General features: G+C 48.1%; 1 long non-coding RNA gene across 1 annotated transcript; it reads left to right on the top strand.

Annotated features, from left to right (window-relative positions):
* The first annotated feature begins 17,475 nt into the window (after positions 1 to 17,475).
* LOC144302345 (uncharacterized) lies at positions 17,476 to 21,393 on the top strand. The gene is made up of 3 exons (XR_013369201.1): positions 17,476 to 17,606; positions 18,883 to 19,027; positions 21,055 to 21,393. It is a non-coding gene; the product is annotated as an uncharacterized LOC144302345 (long non-coding RNA).
* Positions 21,394 to 23,100: the final 1,707 nt, after the last annotated feature.

Raw genomic sequence — 23,100 nt, 5'->3', positions numbered from 1 at the left:
CTAAGCCCTTACTGGCCAGTGTTCCCCAAAACCCTGCTCAGTTCATTGAATTACTGAGCGTGTTTCGTAAATAAGGAAGCGGAGTCCTCCAGGGGTTAATAACCTGAGGTCTCACCAGGTAAGAGGAGAAGCCAAGATTTGCCCCCACGGCCCTGCTTCTGCACTCTGAACCACCGTGCTCTACGGTGCTCCAGCCTCTGCTTGGACCTGGGCCCCACCCCGGCCCCCCCACCCCCACCTCTCTCCACCCGGGCCCCACACCCCGGCCTGCAGCTGGCTGCCGGCCCAGGCCAGCTTTCCTGGACTCTGCCGGCTGCTCCTGATCCAACAGGTACAGCCCGGAGTCCCTGCCCAGCACCCAGCCCTGTGCCCCAGGCTGTGGAATGTAGGAGAAGCCTCCAACAGCTGCACTCGAGTTCCCCGCTGGCTGGGGCAAGTGTGGCTTGGGTTGGGCGAGAGGGTGAGCGGAGGCACTGGCTCCCCCTGCCCTCCCCCTGCCCTCCCCCTGCGCTTCCCCCTGCCCTCCCCCTGCCTTCTGGGCGCCTCTACTCAGGCTCTGCTCCCCACGGGGCTCTCGGGCCTGTGCCTCTGGTCCAGCCTTCTGTTTTCTGTTCCACCCTGGCAGGTTCCATCTGGCATTTAGATCTTATAAATAGCCCGGCTAGGGTGTGACTCGGGTGGAGCCCTGGAGCTGGCACTCCACCCTGAAGGGAAAAAAAAAGCTTATTTAATTCATTTCTGTGCTTGGAAGCCTCTCCCTGCGTCGAAGGCCAACTAGGCGGCAGCTGCTGGGGTTTTTCCTTTCCCCATCCCAAGGTGGCCGGCGGATTCTCTGCGCCTGTTGACTTAAGCTCTTACAGGAGGTTGGGTGGGGCGGGCGTGGTAGGGCCAGAGCGGCTCTGAAGTGGGCTGGCCGACTTCCTGCGAGGGCCTGTGGGTGGGGGTGGGCGAGGTTCCACAGGGCACCCAGCCCTTCTCTGTTGCTTCCAGGATGCAGGAATTGGGGGGTGAGGCGACGGTTTCCCTGAGAGAGGGAGATTCAGCTGGCCAGTGCCTCAGGGAGCCCCCAAACTGGTGCCCTAAACAGACACCCCCTGGAAAGTTCTAGGTCTCTTGTCTCCTGTAGAATTGGGGTCTCTGCACCATGCATCCGGCATCCACCCTGTGGTTTGTGTGAGCTCTAAAGAGCTGTGTCCTGTCAGGGTAGTGGGGATTACATGCCCACCCGGAGTTCCTGGGAGGGTGGCCTGGTACAATGCATGGAAAGCACTTGGCACAGCGCCTGGCACCCAGGGAGGGCTCACAGATGCCAGCTTTCCCCAGCTTCCATATTAGGTTGGGACACAGAGTCAGATAACCCTCAAAGAACAGTTCCTGAAGGCTCGAAAGCCACTTATAGGAAGACCAGAGGTAAACTGGAGGGTTTCCAGTTATCAGCCAAATGTTAATATCCTAAGTGATTGTTAAAAATGAGAGCATTAGATAATAAAATGTAAAATGTATATTAATGCATAATTTAAAAAAGCATCACAAGATAAAATAATGACTAAAAAAGCAAAGTAAGTGGGTGTGTCAGCAGACAAAAATGAGGAACAGCCAAACACTCTCCACATTGTTGTTATGACAACTCCTTGATGTGTGACCTTTTGGTTCCTTTCCTACACATATATTAATTTGTGTGTGTGTGTGTGTGTGCACATGTGTGCATCTGAGCAGGCTGGGAATAAGGCTCTGATGTAGTTAGTGGAAGGAGTTCTTTGGATATCTGTGGATGTGCCTGGGGCCTGTGTGACTGAAGCAGGGGAGATGGACCGGGGTCGTGCACGGGGTCCTGCAGACAGAAGAGGGATGACAAGGAAGGATGTTATGGCCCTTGTCCTCCACCCTCTTTGGAAGCAGGTTGGAGTTTTCTCCACGGAGATGGGTGAGGACCATCGCCCACAGGAAGTGTCTTCATGAAAGACTTTATGAGACTCTAGGCATAGGCCTCAGCACCCAAGTCACAAGCTGTGGCACAGGGTTGGGGGGCAGTCTCGACACTGTCAGCAGTGGAAGGTTTCTCTAAGGGTCTATTTGGTGGACTCCAACAATGATGACTTACTGCAGAAAAAACCAGTGGAGAACTCTGTGTTTCTTGTGGCCAAGATGCTGACAGCCCTTGGCAATTGCCCGGAAATAACGAGATTTCAAAGGGAGGCTCAGGTCCTTCTATTTGGCAAGGGGAGCTCAGCATCATTGGAATTTGGGCATAAATGTGAATATGATGTCATTATTAAATAATATTGAATCATTTGTAACACTTCATAAGTAGCCCTTGTGTGGTTAATTAGGGTGAAAACATTGATTATTTTCCAATTCAGGTATAATTAGCATACAGTGGTATATTAGTACAACAGAATAATTCAACAATTCTACATCTTACTCAGTGCTCATTGTGATAAATGTACTCTTAATCTCCTTTACCTACTTCATCCATCCCCTCACCTGCCTCCCCTCTGGCCACCACTAGCTCGTTCTCTATAGTTAAGAGTCTGTTTTTTTGTTTCCACGGAGTCCGTCCCAGCATCCATTGAACAAGAATAAGGAGATAAGATTCAAAGCAATTGCCCAATATTCCTCAGATCCCATCAGCTGTGAGCCTCCATGGGTATTCAAAGATGGTTGGCTGCCTTTCGTTCCTTTGAATTCCGTCGTTCATTGGCACGATGGAAAAGGAAAATGAACTCAAGAACCCACCTAGCGCAGCCTCTTCCACCTAATTAGATACCAACTGAGGGAACAAGTTGAACTTAACACATCCCAAATTTCAAGAGTGGGCCAAGTCTCTTGGCACGTGGGACTACAGCTTAGCCTCCTTCAGGAGCTAGAAGAAATCCGATGCTCAGGAGAACTTCAGGTATGTGCCGTGTCCCCGGGAAGAAGCACGCCCTCCTGTGTAATGCAAAGGCCACAGTCTGGACTTCATTCTCATCCCTGTGTCTAAAGGGCAGATGCAACAGAGGAGGAAAAGCTACCTACAGAAGCATTAGCCCTTTCTGGGGGATAACACTGTGTTGCAGGGTGCTTTGGGAGAGCTCCATTGTACGGTATGTTCCCTCAGTACATGGCACCTGTGGGTCATGCTCCTTAGGGAACATCGGGTGAGAGAAAGCTTAGTGGCTGGCAGGTGCTGCAGGTTCTTCAGATAGATCCTTGTCTTGGGACCAATCTGATCTGAGTCTTTGGGGGTCAAACCTCTAGTTCTTTCTTCTATGGGCCGCCCTTTCACGACCAGATGAGTACCATCATCTCCTCGGAACACCATCTAACTTCCTCTTCTTCATACATGAAGTCTTTATTATCAGATGTCAAGATGTTTTGTGCTCAGGCATCAATGTCACTTTTTAGAGAGACAGTATTTTAAAACCTGAAGATAGAGAAGAGCATGGAATAGCTGTAGATGCAGGCAGCTGATTTCATTCATTCATTCATTTTCCCCTTCACTGAGTGCCTAGAAAAATACTTCTTAAATCTGTTGTTTCCGCTGCTATCACCTTGTTCAAGCCGACATGCTCTCTGAGCTGGACTAGTGCGATAGTTTAATAGTTCTGTTTGCTTCCATTGTTTTTTTCTTTGATATTTTTAAAAGTTTATTAAATAATTCGTTTTAAAATAATCTCTACCCCCAGCATGGGGCTCGAACTCACGACCCTGAGATCAAGAGTCGCTCTTCTGACTGGGCCAGCCAGAAGCTTCCATTCTCGACTTTCTGCAACCAATCTCATCAAAGTGATCTTTAAAATAAAAAAAGGCAAGGGGAGAGGGGGTGCGCCTGGGTGGCACAGTTGGTTAAGGATCTGACTCTCGGTTTTGGCTCAGGTAATGATATCACAGTCTTGATCTCAAGGTCCTGAGATGGAGATCTTTGTTGGGGTCTGTGCTCAGTGCAGAGTCCGCTTGAGATTCTCTCCCTCTCCCTCCTCCCTTCCCCCTTGTGCTCTCTCTCTCTCTCTCAAATAAATAAATCATAAAAAAATTTTTTTTAAAAAGGGAGCACCTGGGTAGCTCAGTTGGTTAAGCATCCAACTCTTGATCAGGGTCATGATCTCAGGTCATGATCTCAGGGTTCTGAGATCGAGCCCCACATCAGGGCCCAGGGTTGGGCTTTGAGCTTCATGGGAATCTGCTTGAGATTCCTCCCCTCTGCCCCTCTCCCAGCTTGTGGGCATGCACTTTCTCTCTCTCAAATAAATAAATACATTTACAAATAAAATAAATACAACTTTAATCTTGCCTCCCTGAATCCTACTGAGAGTCATTGACTGGTGTTTCCCCTTCCATCCACGGCTCACGGGTGAGGACTAAGCCGTTTGAGAGCCTGCAAGCCGTGGCTGCTGCCTGTTCCCAGGGCCAGCTCCTCCTCCTTCCTGAGCTGCAGTGACCCTGGCTGTCTTTCAGATCCTCAAATCTGCACGAGCCTCCCCTCCTGCTCCAGATCCTTTGCCTGGACTGTCCCCTCCCTTTCCCTCTTCACCTAAAATTAACTCCTTTACTTCAGATCTCAGCTCAAACCTCGCTTCCTCAAAAAGCCTTTCACAGCCTCCAGGCTTGAACAACTTCCTTGAAATATGTTCTCTGTATGCTTAGTAATGTCCTTTCATATCACTTGTCAGAGTGAGGGCCTGTATATTTTTCTGGGTGGTCATTTGATATCGACAGGCATTGGTCTGTGTCCCCAATAGATTGTAACTGCATGGGAATCGGGACTTTGCCGGCTCCCTCTCCATCATAATCTCAGTGCCTAGCAGGGAGCCTGATGCAAAGGTGCTCAATTAACGTTGTCACATACTTGCCAACTATGTAGACTTGGCTCCTGGGATTTTGTCATCAGCTAGAGCAGAAAAAGACTTAGTCTCCAAAGCCCTCTGCAAATGTCATCTTCATTATCCTACTTCCCTTGTCTGGTCCCCTTTCTCCTCCCGACCTGGCCCCCCATGAAATAAATGTCCTCCAGCATGTGTCCCAGCCTGCTCTGTGTTCCTCAGTGATCCCTCGTTGGGTTTTTAGAGGAAGCCTGGTCTGAGCTCACCCATACTTTCAGCTGGGCAGCTCCACCTGGATGCCCATATCCGTTTCTTAGGACTGCTGCAACAAAGTACCATCAAAGTACCAAAGTACCAAAGTACCATGAACCACTCAAAACAAGAGAAGTTTGTAGTCTCACAGTTCTAGAGGCCAGAAGTCAAAAATCAAAGTGTCGGCATGGCCGTCCTCCCTCTGCGACATATAGAGGAGAAGCCTTCCTTGTCTCTTCTAGGTTCTAATGTTTGGTATTTCTTGACTTGTAGGTGCATCACTCCAACCTCTGCTTCTGTTGTCACATGGCTGTCTTCTTATGAGGACACCAGTCACACTAGACTATTCCACTCTATGCCAGGTGACCATATCCTAATCTTAACTTACTAGATCTGCACCTACCTTAGTTCTAAATAAGATCATGTTCTGAGCTCTTGGGGATTTTAACCTGAACATATCTTTCTGAGGGATGTAGTTCAGCTCCTAATAAGCCCATTAGGTGACTCACACTCAGATCCCAAATTGCCATCAGCGTCTTTCCCTCAAGCCCTCTCATCCATTTGTATTCCCTATTAATTGGTGCCACTTCATTAGTGGCATCTAGAGCAGAATAGAAAGTCATCCTATTTTCTCCTTCTTCCATATCTAATTAGTCATTTAGTTCTACTGACTGTCTCTTTACTCTTTCTCGTATTCATTCCCAATGACCCTATTTTAGTTCCTCCTTCATCTTTAACCTGGACAACGTAGGAATCAAAGTGGTCTTTCCATCTCCTATTTCAATCCCTTTTTAATTCATCCCCTAGGCTGCTGCATGAGGAATGCACTTAAAACACAAATATGGGGTCCTTGGATGGCTCAGTCAGTTAAGCATCTGCCTTTGACTCAGGTCATGATCCCAGAGTCCTGGGACCAGGCCCATGTAAGGCTCCCTGCTCATCAGGAAGCCTGTTTCTTCCTCTCCTTCTGCCCTCTACTTGTGCACTATCTCAAATAAATAAATAAAATCTTCAAAAAAAAAAAACACACAAATATGACCACACTACTATGTTTTAAAACTCTTCGAAAGCTTTGCTTGGCACATACAGTGGCCCAAACTCCTATGTATGGCACACAAGATACCATCAACTTTTGTTACTGCCTCCCTGTACTCTCTTCTCTAATCATTTTGAACTCTTCAGTTTCCTGAACCTGGGAAATGGCTTCCTGCCTTTGTGCTTGTAGCAGAGACATTGACTATCCACCTAGAAAAGCTGGGTGTCCCTGTACATTTTACCACCTGGTAACATAGGGGACTAGTTCTGGCCAATGCAGTGGGAGCGGAAATTATACATCTCATCTCTGCGCTGAGGAATTGGCCTCCAGTGTGTTACCTTCCAGTTTTTTGTGTCCTGTAGTGCCAACTTGGAAGCCACCTGTTCTGGATGGCACAGCTATAGGAGTGTACGAACTCTGCTAGCTTTGATCAAGGGACTGTGCAGAGCAGAGCCTTGCCTATTGCTCCATCTACCACACCCTAACCAGCTCACCTGCATGGACATGCAATTTGCGTGAAAAAGAGATCTTAGCTTATTTAGCTCCTAGGACTTCAGGGTTGTTGTGTTATCATGGCATAACGTGGGCCATCCCGACTCCCGCAGTGCCTCTGTGCAAGCTGTTTCCTCTGCTTGCCTACCGCGCTTCCACCCCCTGGGAAAGTCTAAAGTGATCCTTCCAGCCCCGTGGTCCTCTCTTCTGCAAAACTGATCCCATCCATTACCAATCAGAGTTAATTACTCCCTCCTGTGCTCCCACTGCACCTGCTATATAATGCCAACAGCGTCCCTATCACCTGTCATCCCGATAATTTAGTATCCATTGAATCATGGAATAGTAGAAGGTGTGTGCCTCGGGGGCAGGGAGTGTGTGTTGTTCAGCTATCAGTTTTGTACCTCCAGCACCCCACAGGGTGATTGGCATAAAGGGGGTACCCAATCTGATAAATGATGAATCAATGAACTGACTACCTGTAATCTGTCAGTAGAGACTGATGGGGAAGGCCTTAAGGAACATGGGAACACCGTACGGGACTCTGTGGCTGGAGACATTAGGAGTCGGTGACTGTGATTCTGAGCTCAAGCAGTGTTCAGAGTAATATCAGCCCCATTATCTCCCTGAGGTTTCAGTAAGTGAAAGGCTTACGGAAGCTAAAACTCTCACGTGTGCAATCAGGAAGGTGAGGTTTAAAAGGAAGTCCAAAAGTTACTTTTAACTCATGAGTGAGTGCCCTACAGTGGAATACAGTGGTCTTGTTACAGTTGTTTCTGTTAGCAGAAAGTGATGATTTAGGAAATAACATTGCACGTGTGTGAGGCAGCCAGAATGACCATCAAATTAAAATCGTGTATTACTGGCTCATTGGAAAAGCATGAAACAGGGATCGTGAACAAAATGCAACTCTCTCTCCATGCACCCCCCCGCATCTGTCTATCATCTATTTGCCCCCAAGAGCAGTAGGGGCTGATCCAAGTTTCGTGGGGTCCCTCAATGTCTCCTTAAATTTGATTTGATGGCAGCAAAATCCTTCTTCCTCTGATGCTGACTTGGGCAAGCCGATGAACTCACTGTCATGTTCAGACAGTACAAAAACCCTTTGGGTTGCAAAAAAGTAGCCTCATGTCAGACCTTAACATTCCAAGTCCCAGGTAATGGTTAAAGCCCTGAAACTGATTTAGCCTGAAATCTTTTTCTTCTCCCTTGGCTCAGACCTGCGTCACCCTGGAAGCCTGCCCTGGGAAAGGGGGCATGGTCTCTTTCCTCGCCTCTCCCTCTACTCACCTCCTCCCCCTTGCTAGCTGCTGTTCCCTCCATGCTTGGAACCAAGCCCAGAAAGGGGAGAGGTAAGGGAATAAGATAGTTCTCACGTGGCTGGGTGGCCTCAGCCCTTTGGGCCGGCAGCTGGCCTCTGTGGGGTGGCCTGGCAGATGATTAAAGCTGGCTCTGTCACGGGCTCCGCAGCGGCCTCCAGCTGGGCCCCCTGTCTCCTGCGGTTCCCTTGACCCAGGCTGAAGGTCTCCATCCGTCTGGGTGGTCTCATGTGACTCCTTCCCCAGCTCCTGGGATTCCGGAGGCATGATGGCCAGCCCCTTTCTGCCGAGCTCTTCTGTTCATGCCCACAGGCCCCAGGACCACCCCATGCTGCCCCACACCTGCTCCCTTTCCCACGGGGCCCACATCTGGTCTTGGGACATTTCCCCTTGCTCTGCCACCAAAGTAGTATCCACTGCTAACGTCTAAACGTCTCTTACACCGTTCCAGCGCTGTTCTACACGCTTGACGTTTGAGTTCTCAGGGAATGCTCCCAACCACCTACAAAGTAGGTAAATCTGGCCGCCCCTATCCATGAGTGTTTATTTAATATTTAAAAACTTCTGCTTTGAGTTCTGTTGTCACAAAGCACGGCAGGCCCGTTTCATCTGTCGCTGGTTTTGATGACAGGCAGAGGAATTGAGAGATTGAAGCTCTGTCTTAGCTTGATCCATAAACTCACAGTGAGTCTTACGGCGAGTCAGTAATATCTCTGGAATGGACTCACCAACACCCAGGTTCCTTCTCACCTTGAAGTTTTGGGACTTAAGAAATAGTTGTAGGGTAAGGAATTGCATGTAGGCATTTGATTTGAGAGGTAAAAAAAAAAAAAAAAAAAAAAAAAGGCTGGTTAGGACCTAAGACGTGGAGAAGCCCAGACAGTATAGATACAAGCGATCCTTAAAAGTCTGGAGTTGTATCTAAGCTCTGAAAAAATGATATTTAAAATGTCTCAAAAATCTGGGTCTTTATTGTTGTTTCCTTTATAATCCTAATGAGAAATCCCAATAAAAAGAGAGGTTTGGGGTTTCCTGGGTGGCTCAGTCAGTTGAGCATCTGCCTGCGGCTTAGGTCGTGATCTCAGGGTCCTGGGATCGAGCCCCAAGTTGGGCTCTCTGCTCAGCGGGGAGCCTGCTTCTCCCTCTCCCCTGCCTACATGTGCTCTCTCTCTGTCAAATAAATAAAACTTAAAAAAAAAAAAAAGAGGGAGAGGTTTCAGCATGTGGTTTCAAGAACCTGAAGAACATTTGTCCCTCTGACTCGTCAACTCCACTACCAGAAATAAATTCTAAAAAATAATTAGCAGCATACACAGAGATCTGTGAATCACACTAGTCTTTTGTAAAAAGTAAGAACAACTCCCCCCATTCAATTGCTGCTCCTGTGACACCCCGCCAGAAAGGGTCTCGCATCTCCCGGAATATAGTAGCCTTGCCCTGACTTTAGTTTTACGTCAAAGCACTCATCACCATCTAATGTTGTCTATGTTTACTTGGTTACTCTTTACTTTCTTTCTTCCAACTAAGATGTTAGAGAGCAGCACGGAGGATCTAAATTTTGTGAGGCCTAAAGAGCATATAAGACCGAGGTCCTTGTTTAGAAAAATGATTAAAAGGAGAAGATGCAGTTCAGCATGACAATATTGATTTGGAATGAGAAGAAAAAGTCCTTGGAAGGCTCCTCATTAACTTTCTGGTGAATCTGCTTCAGAGTGAAAGGGCCGTGGTCTGTCTTGTTCGAAGCTTCGTCCCCTGGACCTAAGACAGAGTCCGGCCCATAGTAGGTGCTCAAGAAATACTCACAGGATGAGAGAGCGCCTGATGAAAGAGAGCCGGTTCAATGAATGAGCTAGAGGAGTAGAAAGAGTTTCCATAGCTTGCCACTAGACACAATCAGTATCCAAAGAAGTGGATTTGAGCATTGGCTCTCTCTCCCCTCCTCTCTGGATTCGTGGCTGAGACTCCGTCCCCAGCGTCCCCTGCAGTCAGGGGTTATGTGACCATGTGACAAAATTCTTGCAAGTGAAATGTGAGCAGAAACCATGATGTCACTCTTCAGCTTGGGCCTTAAGACCATGGATATGTTTCCTTCTCACACGTGGCTAAACTCTGGATGTTGGGGGGGAGGGTTGGATTCAGTTTGAGAGGATCGTGAGGAGGTTGGCAGAGCAACAACTTGGAAAGAACCAGGGTTCCTGAATGATCGTAAGGAAACAGGCCTCATTCACTGACAGCATAGTCTACATCAGGATTGTGATGGGGCAGAGAAATAATCTTTGTTCTGTAGTCGTGTTTGTTTTTTTTTTAAGATTTTTTTTAAAGATTTATTTATTTATGATAGACATAGAGACAGAGAGAGGCAGACACACAGGAGGAGGGAGAAGCAGGCCCATGCCGGGAGCCGGATGTGGGACTCGATCCCGGGACCCCAGGACCGTGCCCTGGGCCAAAGGCAGACGCTAAACCGCTGAGACACTCAGGGATCCCCTTTTTTAGATTTAATTCTTTATTTGAGAGAGAGAGAACATGCATGTGTGCACGTGGGGAGGGGCATAGGGGGAGGGAGAAAGAATCTGAGGCAGATTCGGCACTGAGTGGAAAGCCCTATGCTGGGCTTGATCTCACGACCCTGAGATCACGACCTGGGCCGAAACCGAGAGTTGGAAGCTCAACCGACTGAGCCACCCAGGTGCCCCAAGTCATGGTGTTCTGGGGCCCCCATGGCAGCTCAGCTCCACTCTAATTAATGCCATTTTAAAATCCAGGCCCCTTTCATCACACTGTGCTTTCTCTTAGCAACGCTACCAGAAGCAGGAAGGGGATATACTTGCAGGCAGCCTGAGAGAGGCCCTGTGGCTTTCTCCCGGCTGTTCCTCATGCTTCCTCCCCCAGTGACAGAGCAACAGTTAGCGATGTGTCCCGCCCATACTGTCCTAAGTTCGTTCTTTCTTTCTTTCTTTCTTTCTTTCTTTCTTTCTTTCTTTCTTTCTTTCTTTCTTCTTTCTTTCTTTCTTTCTTTCTTTCTTTCTTTCTTTCTTTCTTTCTTTTCTTTTTTTTAAAGACTTTATTTATTTATTCATGAGAGACACACAGAGAGAGAGAGACATAGGCAGGGGGAGAAGCAGGCTCCCTGTAGGGAGCTCAATATGGGACTTGATCCCTGGACTCCAGGATCATGCCATGAGCCAAAGGCAATTGCTCGACCACTGAGCCACTCAGGCGTCCCTGTTCTAAGTACTTTCTATGAAAAGGCTCATTTAATCCTTACTTTTGCAGCAGATGGATTATCTCCATTTTATAGCTGAGTAAACTGAGGCACAGAAAGGTTAAGCAAGATAGCTGATAAGTGACAGAGCTGGTTCCACCGTTTTTTCTCCCAGGCACCATGGTATGTTCTTCTGACCCTCTTGCTTCAGTTCTTTCTTTCTTCTTTCTTTCTTTCTTTCTTTCTTTCTTTCTTTCTTTCTTTCTTTCTTTCTTTCTTTCTTTCTTTCTTTCTTTTCTTCTTTCTTTCTTTTTTTTTTAAGATTTTATTTATTTGAGAGAGAGAGTGTGTGCACGCATGAGCAAGGGCAGAGGCAGAGGGAGAGGGAGAAGCAGGCTCCCTGCTGAGCACAGAACCCATTGCGGGGCTCGATCCCAGGACCCTAAGATCATGACCTGAGCTGAAGGCAGATGCTGAACCGACTGAGCCACCCAGGCGCCCCTTGCTTCATTTCTTTTGCTGTCCTCCTGTTCTTCAGACCACTCAGTTCTCCCATTGTGAATAGGCCAACAGGACACCAGATGGCCATAAATAGAAAGAAGTTTCTTCCCCCCTCTCTGTGACTGGTCCTACCTTTTATGTCTCTTCGGTGTCTTCCCATGGTGCTGGGAACGCCAGCGTTTGGGGAGTGCCGTTCGGTACAAATCAGCCAGCATTACACCAGGCTTCCTGGGCACAGTGAAGAGACTCCTGAACTGGAAGCCAGAGGGCCTGTCTCTTGGCCTGGCTCTGCCATGGGTTGGTGCACAACCTTGACCATGGCCCTCTTCGCTGTAAAGTGACAAGGATGGATGATCTCTAAGGTTCCAGGACTCTGAAACCGACACCCGGTGAGCCTTTGCTTCCTTGGTCCGCTGTCCGTCCCCTGGCACTGCTGGCCTCCCTCACGCAGAAGGCCAGGGAGCAGGGATGGGCTCCAGATAGGGGGTTTTGGAAACACACCACATGGTTTCACTGGACTTAGCGGTGCGGAAGGAGAAGACGGGGAAGAGTCAGACTGTCCGCTTCCTAGCAGTCCTGCTCTCTAACAGGCCCAGCTGTCTCTGGTACCTACAGATGCAAAGGAAACAGGACTGAGGGGTAAGGGTGGGGATGAGGAAGCTTCGAGGCGTGGGGAGGGAACCTGAGCCCACTGACCAGTAGAGTGGCCTCCAGCCCGAAACCCTAGCTGGGCTGCAGGTCGGGATAGCCTGTGCCCTCCCGGAGACTAACAGATGAATGGAGCCCCGGTGCCTCTGAACTTCAGTCCCCCATGGCAAACATCGGAATCTCCTGAGAGACAGACGTGGGGCAAGAAGAACTTGAGGATGCGTGAAGGAACGCGTAAGGGGTGAGGCCATTTGCCTTCCGGAACACCTTGGGCCAATGGAACAGAAGAGGCATTCGGCTCTCCAGGGAGGACTTGGCGGGTCCCCCATCACTACTTCGTGTTGAGCTGGTCGTGGCTGGAGCACGTGGAGGCGACCGAAGCCTTTGAGTCGGACTGGCTGCTAAAGAGGGCCCTTCCCGCCTTCTACCGACGTCCCCCTTCTGGAAATACCTCCATGGGGTTGAGAGTGTCAGTTCTGGGCTGACACTATGATGAGAGATGACATCATATGATATATGATGAGCAGTGACAGGGAAACCCAGGGCAGAGATAAAGCCTTAGACGGGGTGCATCTGGGCCCAAGGGGGTGGGGGGCCCGCTCCGCTGTGGTTTCTCAGCAGAACCACGGAATCAGCGCTTTGCCCCACGTGGCCACGCGGCCCTTCTCCTTGCTGCGGGTCCCTCGGCTGCCCACTTGCTCCGTTGAGCGGGTGGTGCAAGGACAGGGCTGGCGGGGACAGGAAAGGACGCGGGGCTCTGAGAGGTCAGGAGCCGGGCGACAAGGACTCTGGGTTCAGGGGAAAGAGGCATCTGTGGGAGTAAGTCTGTCTGCACCCAGTTTGGCTGCCTTCTTTCTAACGGGGGAGCAGCTGTGCGCAGCCCCAGGTCACCTGCAACCCGAGGAGCCAGCGCCAAACTGAGGTGAAGCTGGACGTTGTATGGAAAAGGCATTCGTTGTATCGGTGTCCCAGGGACCTCCCCCGCCAAGGGAAGTGCCCCCTGCATTTGAGGACGTTTCCATGACACGGGTCGCTCAGCGCCACCACTTGCCTCTCCCGCCTTCGATCCTGGTGGCGCACGTGCCTGGGCCTTCAGTGCAGTTCGGCCATCTGGAACCTTCCCTGCTAGATGATACAGCCCCACTTGAAATTAAAAACGGCCCTTTCCTACTTGATCGGAGGCGCGGCCCCAGGACGGTTGAGGACGGTTCCCGAAAGGCTGCGTGATGGGGCAATCTCCTGGGGACGGTGGCGACCTTGCTACCCCCCGCCTTTTGAGAAAAGGTTAATCACGAGGGGAATGAAAACGACACGCACTCTTAGGAGAAATGAGGACCGGGTCGGAGGGAAGCCCCAGAGACTGGGATTTCCTTTGTCGGACCGCAGGGAAAACTGCATTTCCATTCACTGCTGCAGTAGGAAGGAGGCACCGGCGGTCACCGGATAGCGTCGCCCGGAGGTGGCCGCTGGCCATGGTGGCCCGTTCCCATCGTCGCCCTCCACGCAGGCCTCGGGCCGCTGCAAACCAGCAAGGCCGCGGCTTCTGTGCGGGAAACGAGGCCCAGTGCATTGTATCACCAGGATTGAAAAAAGGTTCCCTTCTCCTACCCTTTTTTCGGTGACCTTTCCTTCCCTGATTTGATTTTGTGGTTTTCTGCCTGTGTCCTGCAGGAGGCCAGGTGGAGGGCGGTCCTAGTAAGTGACAGTGCCGGGCGCCAGGGTGGCTCCGGGGTTGAGCATCTGCCTTTGGCTCAGGTCGTGATCCTGGGGTCCTGGGGTCCTGGGGTCCTGGGGTTGAGTCCCACATCAAGCTGCCGGCGGGGAGCCTGCTTCTCCCTCTGCCTGTGTCTCTGCCTCTCGCTCCCTCTTTGTGTCTCTCATGAATAAATAAATAAAAGCTTAAAACAATAAAATTAATGACAGTGTCATGTGCCAGGGACCAACTATGTGCCAGGCAGCGGACCTGGTGCGTCTTTTACCTTCTCCCTCCTAGTTTCTATGACTCATACACCCGAGATTGTCCTCCCAGTACTACCCTTTCCTTTCTTCCTTAATAATAAAATGCCACATGTTTAAACTAAGCACATGAATTCCTTCAAAGAAGACCACAGAGCCCAGCCTCCCCTGTAGCTACATGTGCCTGTGTGGTCACTGTGTTGTCAGCAGAAGTGTCGCGTGCAATTCCTAGGAAGTGTCCTAAACAGGAAGAAACATGCCCCTTTCTGTCTCTTCCTTTCTATGCCAACGGGAATGGGGACATGATGGCTGGATGTGGTGGAGTCGCTTACTGGAAATGTTAAAGCAGCAAGAAAGAGTTGCAGTCCCTGATGACCGTGAAGGAGAATTTTGAGAGGTTTTGTTGTTGTTGTTGTTGTTGCCGCTGTTTTTTGTCACTTGCAGCTGAACCTGTCCTGCTGGAAACACCCTGTAAGAAGGTAGTAGAATGAGGTGTTGGAGAATCTGGGCTCCAGCGTCAGACACACCTGGCTTAAAATCCTGCCTCTTTCCAGCTCACTAGCTTCACGATCTTAGGCAAATTACTTTGCTGCTCTATATCTGATTCTTCAATTGCAAAATCAGTGTAAGTAAAAAATAAAACGGATTGGGGGAAAATTAAATTACATAATAAAAATTTTCAGCATAGAGCCTGGCACATGGTAAGTGCATGACAAAGGATAGATATTTTTATTCTAATATTGCAAGTGAGGAAACAAACCTGGATGAAGTTAGGAGACTTCTCCAAGGCCGTGGACACAGATAAACACCTGAGAGTATTAGACTGGAAGCTCCCGAGGCTTGTGATTCTTCTATGACATTGACCATGGATGCCCAGACGTCACCATGCAAAACAAGGGGAGAAAGTTAACTCTTTTTCATACTTGCCAGTGAACACACCTACACACACTGCACACTTGAGGGAGTTTAGCTCATTCTTTGAATGTAAGATTTTTAGTTTTACAAAAGAATCTGCCACAACGGAAATGTAAATGTTTGTTGGAGCTAATCTGTGCCAATATCAGTAGGTACAAGCTGTGCTGTTGTCTGCTGACCCCTCAGGGTCACTGGCTGGTGATCAATCTCCTGTGACATGATCACATTCTGCATTTCCTTGCGTCCACACTGAGCTCGAGCTCATTTTTTAATTTGTAGATGAGTTGAACTCAGAGATGAGTGCTCAGTTATTTCAATTCTGTGGCAGTGGTGTCCTTCCTGCCCAGACTTTGTGTCAGACCAGGGCTGAGGTTTGCATGGGACTGGTGTACAGCAGCTGAGAGCTCATGACGACGGGGGTGAAATCAGTGGCCTGGAAGTCAAGGGGGATGATTTGAGGTGGCTGTGGAACTCCATACAGGCAAGAGACTTTGTTCTGTTCGCTGATGCATCTCTACTCAGAAGGGCTTAATCACTATGTAGTGAATGATGTTGGGATGAATGAGAGCTCTCAGGATTACTGTGCAATAAGCCCTCATGGCTGAATCAATAGCCACTGAGCTGCTGCTCACAGGACTCCCCCCACGGGGCCCAGGTATGGGGGTCCTTTGTTCAGCTTTGTCCCCAGCACCCGATCCCACCATTCCAAGAGCACTCCTTCTTTCTTTCAGGGAGCTTTCCACCCCAGGCTGTTTTTTTGAAGGGTAAGAGGTAGAGGGAACTGTCTGCTCTTAGAAACCAAAGAGGCCAAATCCTCTCTCCAGGAGCTCTGAATTTGAACAACCACTGGGAGAATGTGGGATGGTTAGAGGCCATTCACTGCAGGACCAGGCTACAGTGCAGACCACTTGCCTGTGCTCGGAGTCTCCTCTGGCCTCGTCTTTACCAGCTTCCTTCGTCCCTTCCCAATTTCCCACCCTCGACTTCAAACCTCCCACGGATTCCGATGTACCATAAAGCCTTTGAATAATCCCCAGCCCCCGTGTTTCTTAAAATAGCTTTCATGCAAAATCGCAAGACAGATTTTGCTGCTAATCTTTGTCTTCACTGATAAACCTAAAGATTATTTGGTAAATTTCCAAAAAGCAACTTGGGAGCAGCAGAGACAAGTTGTAGAGTCAAGGCCAATATTTTTCAATTTGAAATATGGAGACTGAAGTAATTGGAGAAGGTGACAGTGACTATTTCTGAAATGATTATTAGGATCAACTCTTTGGCCCTGAAAACGTTGGAAAGAAGCGAATTGAAAACTGGATCCATGGCTAAATACGGTGCCAAACACCTAATTTTACAATTGTTGATGCATTTTTCTCATCAACAAAGAATGTACTTTGGCAGGTTTCTCTCCCACCCTCACAGAACGGTCATTGCTATGCAGCCTCTTCACATGTTGTGATGATTCTGGGTCACTTTCTCAAGTTTGAAACTGTGGATGTGGCCATGGCTACTTCCAGACAGAGAACAGTGGAATCCTGGAAAGCGTTGAAGAAACTATCAACTCATATCAGTACTATTTTGTACTCTGATCCAACTGAATTAAGAAAGCAGGTCCTTTGGGTTTTATGCATCTATGAAACCAATCAGGCTCTCCTATTCTTCCCCTAGGAGTGTTCTTTTCTGAAAAGAACGCACTTTTATTTTTCAAATTATGTCAGAAAATACGGGTTTTTTTGGGGATGGGGGGTCTTTGTATCTCAAAAATAATGATTTTGAGAATCAAGTTTCACAAGCCAATTCTAATAGTATAATTTCTGTTGGCGTAATTAGCTTTTTTCTTCCTCATCTTTTTCTGAATCCACTGGAAAAAAACAAAAGGACAAAGGAGGGAGGCAGAGAGACACCAAAATAACATCTTTGCTATTGGTAAGGCTGACATTATAGCAAGTGGAATGTATCTGTGGGCAAATGGACTTCTTCATCCTGAGCCCACATATTGGCAGGATGTGCCCATCTGGCCACGTGCAGAGTCAGACCCCTGCAGCCTCCACACAGGGTAGGAGAGCTTTACTGCTATTCTTGCCATGGGTTTGAGAGCCATCTAGATCTACTTTCTCTGATATTTCCTAAAAAGAAGAAGACACAGGATGGGGCTGGGCTGTGCATGCTCCGTTTCTTTTCACAGATTTCCCAATTAGGTTAGTCCCTCTGCTGTCCTGGGGACAGGTGTGTGAGGGCTTCTGGGAGATGCTATGCTAAGGGGCTCACACCGTAGAGAAGGGAGCTCCTAAGTGGGAAGAGGTACCTTCCCTGTAAGAGCCTTCAGTGACAAAATCTATTGCAGTAAGCATTTTTTGCTTACCAGTTTTGGTTTCTATCCCTCTCTCCTCCCCACGGCCCCTTGAACATTCTAATTTGAGCAAGAGAAAAATAACTGCAGGGTAAAGAGACACTGGAGACCTGGGTCCTGGTTGGGCTAGTGGGTAAGTCATGTGGGCTCTCTGGGTCTTGTTTTCCTACAGTCTGAGAATCCAGGAGAGGTTGTTCCTTGCTCAAGCCAGCCCTATGGTCTGGCACCCATACTTCTCCTTCTGGGAACCTTGCCTTCCTCTGTATTTTCAACTTTTTTTTCTCCTCCACTGGGTTCCTTCCATAGGCTTTTAGACATTTGCAGATCTTTCCCACTTAAAAACAATATCCTCACTTGACCCTCACCCTTTCTAGCAACTTCTTTATCTCTGTATCTTCTTTTCTTTTTTTTTTTAATAGAAAAATAAAATGTCATAAGGTGCTGTGTCCTCCATCTCCCCCTCAAAGCAGCCTGGCTTCCAGCTTCTTGTCTTAGGATCCTCAAATGCTTCTCACTAAGTGGATCACTCATCTTTTGCAGCTCAATCCAGTGGACATTTTGGTTCTCGTTGGACTTGATTTCTCAGCACTAATTGACCCTGCTGACCAGTCCTGGCTTTTCAGAAACCTCATTTCCCTTTGTTTTCCTGACACTACACTTTCTTGGTTATCTGCTTCTGAAGGATCATGTTCTTCTAGTCAGCTAGATCTTGTAGTTCTGCAATACCCAGGCCCTCTCTGGATTTCTCTTTATTCTGTTTTGGCAAAAGAATGATCAGACGGTTTATTTATTCAACAATTTTTTATAGGCACCATCTTAAGCATGGAGAATTCGACAGTGGAAAAATAAATCCCTGCTCTGATAGAGCTCCCACATTCTAGTGGGAAAAGAGATTCAAGAAATAAATAAGAAAATAAATATGTAATATATTAGGTGGTGATAAGTGCTACAGTGAAAAGTAAGTTGAGGCCAGAGAATGTGTATTTGTGTGTGGGGAGGTGATACTATAGTAATAGAGAAGGATCCGGGAGGGCAGAGTCCTGAAAGAACTGAGTGACTGGAAGAGCTTTGAGAAGGACTGGTGTTAATTTGTCTTTAAATACTTAGTAGAATTCACCCGTGAAGACATCCAGTCTTGGACTTTTTTCCATAGGGAGATTTGATTACTTTCACTCTCTTTGCTTGTTATAGGTCTGTTGTGATTTCTATTTCTTCTTGAGTCAACTCAAGAGGGTAATTTGTGTGTTTCTAAGAATTTGCTATTTGGGGTAAGTTATCTAATTTGTTGGTGTACAGTTGTTCATAGTATTCTCTCCTAATACTTGTTACTTCTTTACAGTTTGGTTGTAATGACGACCCCACTTACATTTCATTTCATTTTTTTTTTTTCTTTGTCAACCTGCCTAAAGGTTTGCCAAGTTTTGAAGTGTGTGACTGAACTACGGAGTTATCTAGTGGCAGAGCATTCTAGATGAGACGACAAATAATACCAGCTAACATTTACTGAGAACTTCCTGTGCATCAGGCATTTATTGAAGGTGCTTCACCCAGATGGTAGGTGTAGTAATTCATCTTCTTCTTTTTCTTCTCACTTTCCAGATGAAGAAACTAGGGCACAGAGGGAGGTGAATGTCTTGTGGAAACCCATGGCTAAAGGGACAGAGGTGTGATTTAAGCCAACATTTGGCTCTAGGACCTCATATTTACCTCCACACTCTTACTTTCCTGGTCTGTGAGTCCAGCGAAAAGAATTATTATCAGAATATCAAGACAGAGACAGTAAAATGAAACCTTGTCTCATAGATCTCAGTATATCATTTTTCTTTTTTAAAGAAATATCTGAGAAATATGTCATTTCCAGCTTGGAATAAGAAATGGTACAATAATTTTACCACCTAATTTTACTCCCTAGCTGGTTTCAGGATATTAATAACTAGAGTTGGATCATCTCTGCTACATTTTGGTTTTCTTAAAAATCTCCAGCTATTTTCCAGTATATGCCATTTTATAGAATATATTTTTCCTATTTTTTCCTTCCTGGGGAAACAAAAGCATGTTTTAACAGCACACAATCCATATGCTTCTGATTTACTTGTACTCAAATCTCAAAAATGTTGCTTTATAAGAGCTGTTTTATTCCTCTTCAAACTGACTTGAATACAAATTTCTTAACATTTTCTTCCTCTTGAAAACTAAATGGTATTTTGCTAGGGAAAGAATATTCTGATATCCCCATAATTTTATTGGTTCAAAACCAAAAGCCAGAGCTTCTGAAAAGGCCCTGGAAAAACATGCTTTCCCATCTAGCCAAATCATGGGATGATCTAGAACCTCTAGGCAGCTAATAGCATAGGTTGAGGATCCTGGTGGCTCCAAAGACACACAAGAGTTTTTAACCATTAACCATTCATTCCTATGCACCGCACAGAGGAATTGTGTTTTTTCTTCTCTATATAGAAAAAAAAAGGTGAGTGGGAGAAGAAATTTCTCTTGTCAGCTTGAGCTTTAAAAAGAAGAAGGAAGTATGGGGTAAGTGGATGTTTTTAAGCTCAGGCATATGTTAGAGGGGGAGGAAATGAGACTGAGTGAGAAACAAAGTGCTGATGCTGAGGATCTGCCATGGCCTCAGGATGACCCAGGAATCTCACCAGTTCCTATAACAAACGCCACATACTAAAAGCATGTTTTGTCAAAGAAGCATCAGCACTGAGTGAAGTCAGCAGAATTAGGAGTGGTGCCAACCAGGGTTCCTCTGTAAGGTGAGAATTCAGTTTCCCTTCATTCATCCATCTGTCCATCCATCATATCTGCCCACCCACCAATCCATTCATCCATCCATCCTTCCATCCATCCGTTCATCCATCCATCCTTCTGTCTATCTACCCATCCGTCCATCCATCCATCTGTCCATCCATCATATCTATCCACTCACCCATCTGTCTATTCATCCATCCATCGGTCTGTCCATCTATCTGTCCATCTGCCACCCTTCTGTCCATCCATCTATCTGTCCATCCACTCACTGCCTGTCCATCCATCTATCTGTCCATCTGTCCACCCATCCTTCCATTCATCTATCCATCCCTCTATCCACCCCAGAAACACCAGGGAAGGCAGGCAAGAAGGATAGAAGGGAATGGAAATTAAGTTCCACTGATCATTTGCTACACCAATAATGACAGGATTAATCTCAAGACAATGCTGATGGATTGCCAGTGTCTGCCTGGAATGCTGTATTGAGGATTCTGAGTTCTGGTCTACTATAGCAAAGAGTATTGGGCTCAGTTCAGGGATATCAGCTATGAGCATAATTGGGGCAAGTACCAACAGTCACACACATCCTCAGACCCACCATACTGTGCACAGTCCCAGATCAGGGCTAGTTAGGGGAACAGACAAAGGACATTGTGGCCTGGTACCCACCCAGGGGTACGAGAGTGGAGAGCTGGCTGTGGTTAGAGGCAACGGTGGGATTTGGGGAATGAGGGCTTGGCCTGGGTAGTGTGTGCCACTCTGCTAGGAAAAGACTTTATTTAGCACGCTGGTGAACTTTACTCTGAGCCCTGATGTGTGTTACACAGTGTCCTGATCCCTTCGGACCTGGTTACTGTGCCCCATAAGTGAAAGCTTCCCTGGGTCATCTGCAGAAGCCCTGGAAGTCCAAAGAGGTGATGAGCACAGCTTTGCAAGTGAGACCGTCCTGGAATTCCACCCACAGCACTGAGGAGCAATGTGCACTCCCAGAGTCCTTCTGAGCCTCAATTTTCTCATCTGCAAAATGGAAAAACAAACAAACAAACAAACAAAACCCCACCCACCCCTATAGGACTGCAGTGAGGATTACACGTGACGTAAACGTCCTGGCTATCATGACACTTTCAAAATGATTCATATTTTTATAAAAATGCTCTGGGCTTTAATTTGGCTCTAGACTGTCTATCAGTCACTACACACTTAGTAGCTACAAAAGGGAATAGAAAGAGGTGTGAGTCAGGGTGACAGGACAGTTCAGAATAGAAAACTGCAGGATCAGGGACAAGTGGCTTATTCCTTAGCAGACGCCTGGAAGAGGTGGAGAATTTGAACAGAGTGTACATTTGAGGACAAACAGTGAAGTGACTTCCCTCTTCCCGGCCATGAATTTGGGATATTCTTCTCTTTTCCTGAGTGGGCTTTTGTGTTCTTCCCAGAAGAGACCTCTAATTCTGAGAAGCGGACTGTTGCTCCTGAAACAATGACACAAAACCTTGAGTCTCTTCTGGGTTTACCTACACTTCAACACCACCGCCACCGCCACCACCACCAAATCCTTGCTCCCCCCACCCCAGATCTGGAGAAGTGGAGGGAGAGGCAGTGGTGGTGGCGGAGGGGGGGGCTCCTGTGGCTTTCTGGTTGAGGCAGGCCGGGTATGGGGAAACCCTGCAGGCCGCCCCCGCCACCAGAAGGAACCAAAACACAATGAGAAACCCTATTCGGCAGACCACGGAAAAGTCCTCTTTGTTGTTTGAAATTTTTATCTTGTTTGTGGCAAATCTAATGATTCAGTAAGGACCACAGCTGGGTCGGGGCCTGCGAGTTTCCTCAGAGGCTACCCCCTACCCCCCCACTTCAGGGCAGGAACACCACCAGCTGGTGAGCCCCCCCCCCAGCTCTTTCCAGTTTCTGAACTGGGTTGGGGAGCAGCAGGGCTCCCAGCGGCCCCAGGCTGGAGATTTTATCAGACTTCTCAGGAATGGAATTCCGGGGGGAGGAAGCCAAGTAGAGGGGGCTGTTTAGGTTCACGGACAATGCATTTCTGGGCACGAAACGCAGCTGTCTCTCCCCTGCCGTTGAAGGAGGGGTCTCATGTGGGTGCTCACCGGGGTGAGGGCAGGCCATCCCAGAGGAGACCCGGGCTTCCCGGACCCCACCAACGTGGGGGGCAGATGGCATCTGCCAGTGACCCCCTCCTGCCTCCGAGTTCCCCTCGGCCAGCGTCTCCCCAAGGTGCTCTAATCCCAGGAGCAGCAAACAGGAGGCGAGGCCAGGGGCGGCCACGGCGGGGTGCAGCGGGCAGGGTGCGGCCAGGCCTCCCCCCAGAGCCTCACTCTCCTCATCTAGGAAACGAAGGCATGGAGGTGTGTGTGTGGGGGGGACGTGTTCATTCATCCATGGGCCTGTTTATTCACCCCCCCATGATCCCGGGCCAGGTGCTGGACATGCAGAGATGAATGGCATGGGGTTCCTGTCCTCCTGGGCTCACAGTCTCGTGGACGGCAGAGATTGTGCTCAAATGGATCTAGAAAAGTCATCTGCATGATAACGGGAGTGGAAATGCTGGGAAAGCTGATCTGGAAAGATGAGTAAAGGATGCCAGAAGGGTGGAAGGGTATTCCAGGGACAAGCCCAGATCTTGCACAAGAACTCTGCCCGAGGACGATAGCAAAGCTCAAAGAGATTTTTAGCTCAGAGGGAAAGAAAAAGAAGGCAGTAGGGACTCTCCAGTTCTCAGGATCCAGCTGAGACTCTAGTTTATGGAGAGAGAGAAGAATTATCCCTGCCTCTGAATTTTGAAAAACATAGGGATCTTTATCAGGATCACCCAACTGTTTATATGCCACAGATCAGGCCACGGATACTTGTTTCTC

The sequence above is a fragment of the Canis aureus genome, chromosome 2 (genome assembly GCF_053574225.1).
Source record: "Canis aureus isolate CA01 chromosome 2, VMU_Caureus_v.1.0, whole genome shotgun sequence".
Classification (NCBI taxonomy): Eukaryota; Metazoa; Chordata; class Mammalia; order Carnivora; family Canidae; genus Canis; species Canis aureus.
Note: the sequence above shows the minus strand (reverse complement) of the source record. Positions and strands in the feature narration are given on the sequence as shown.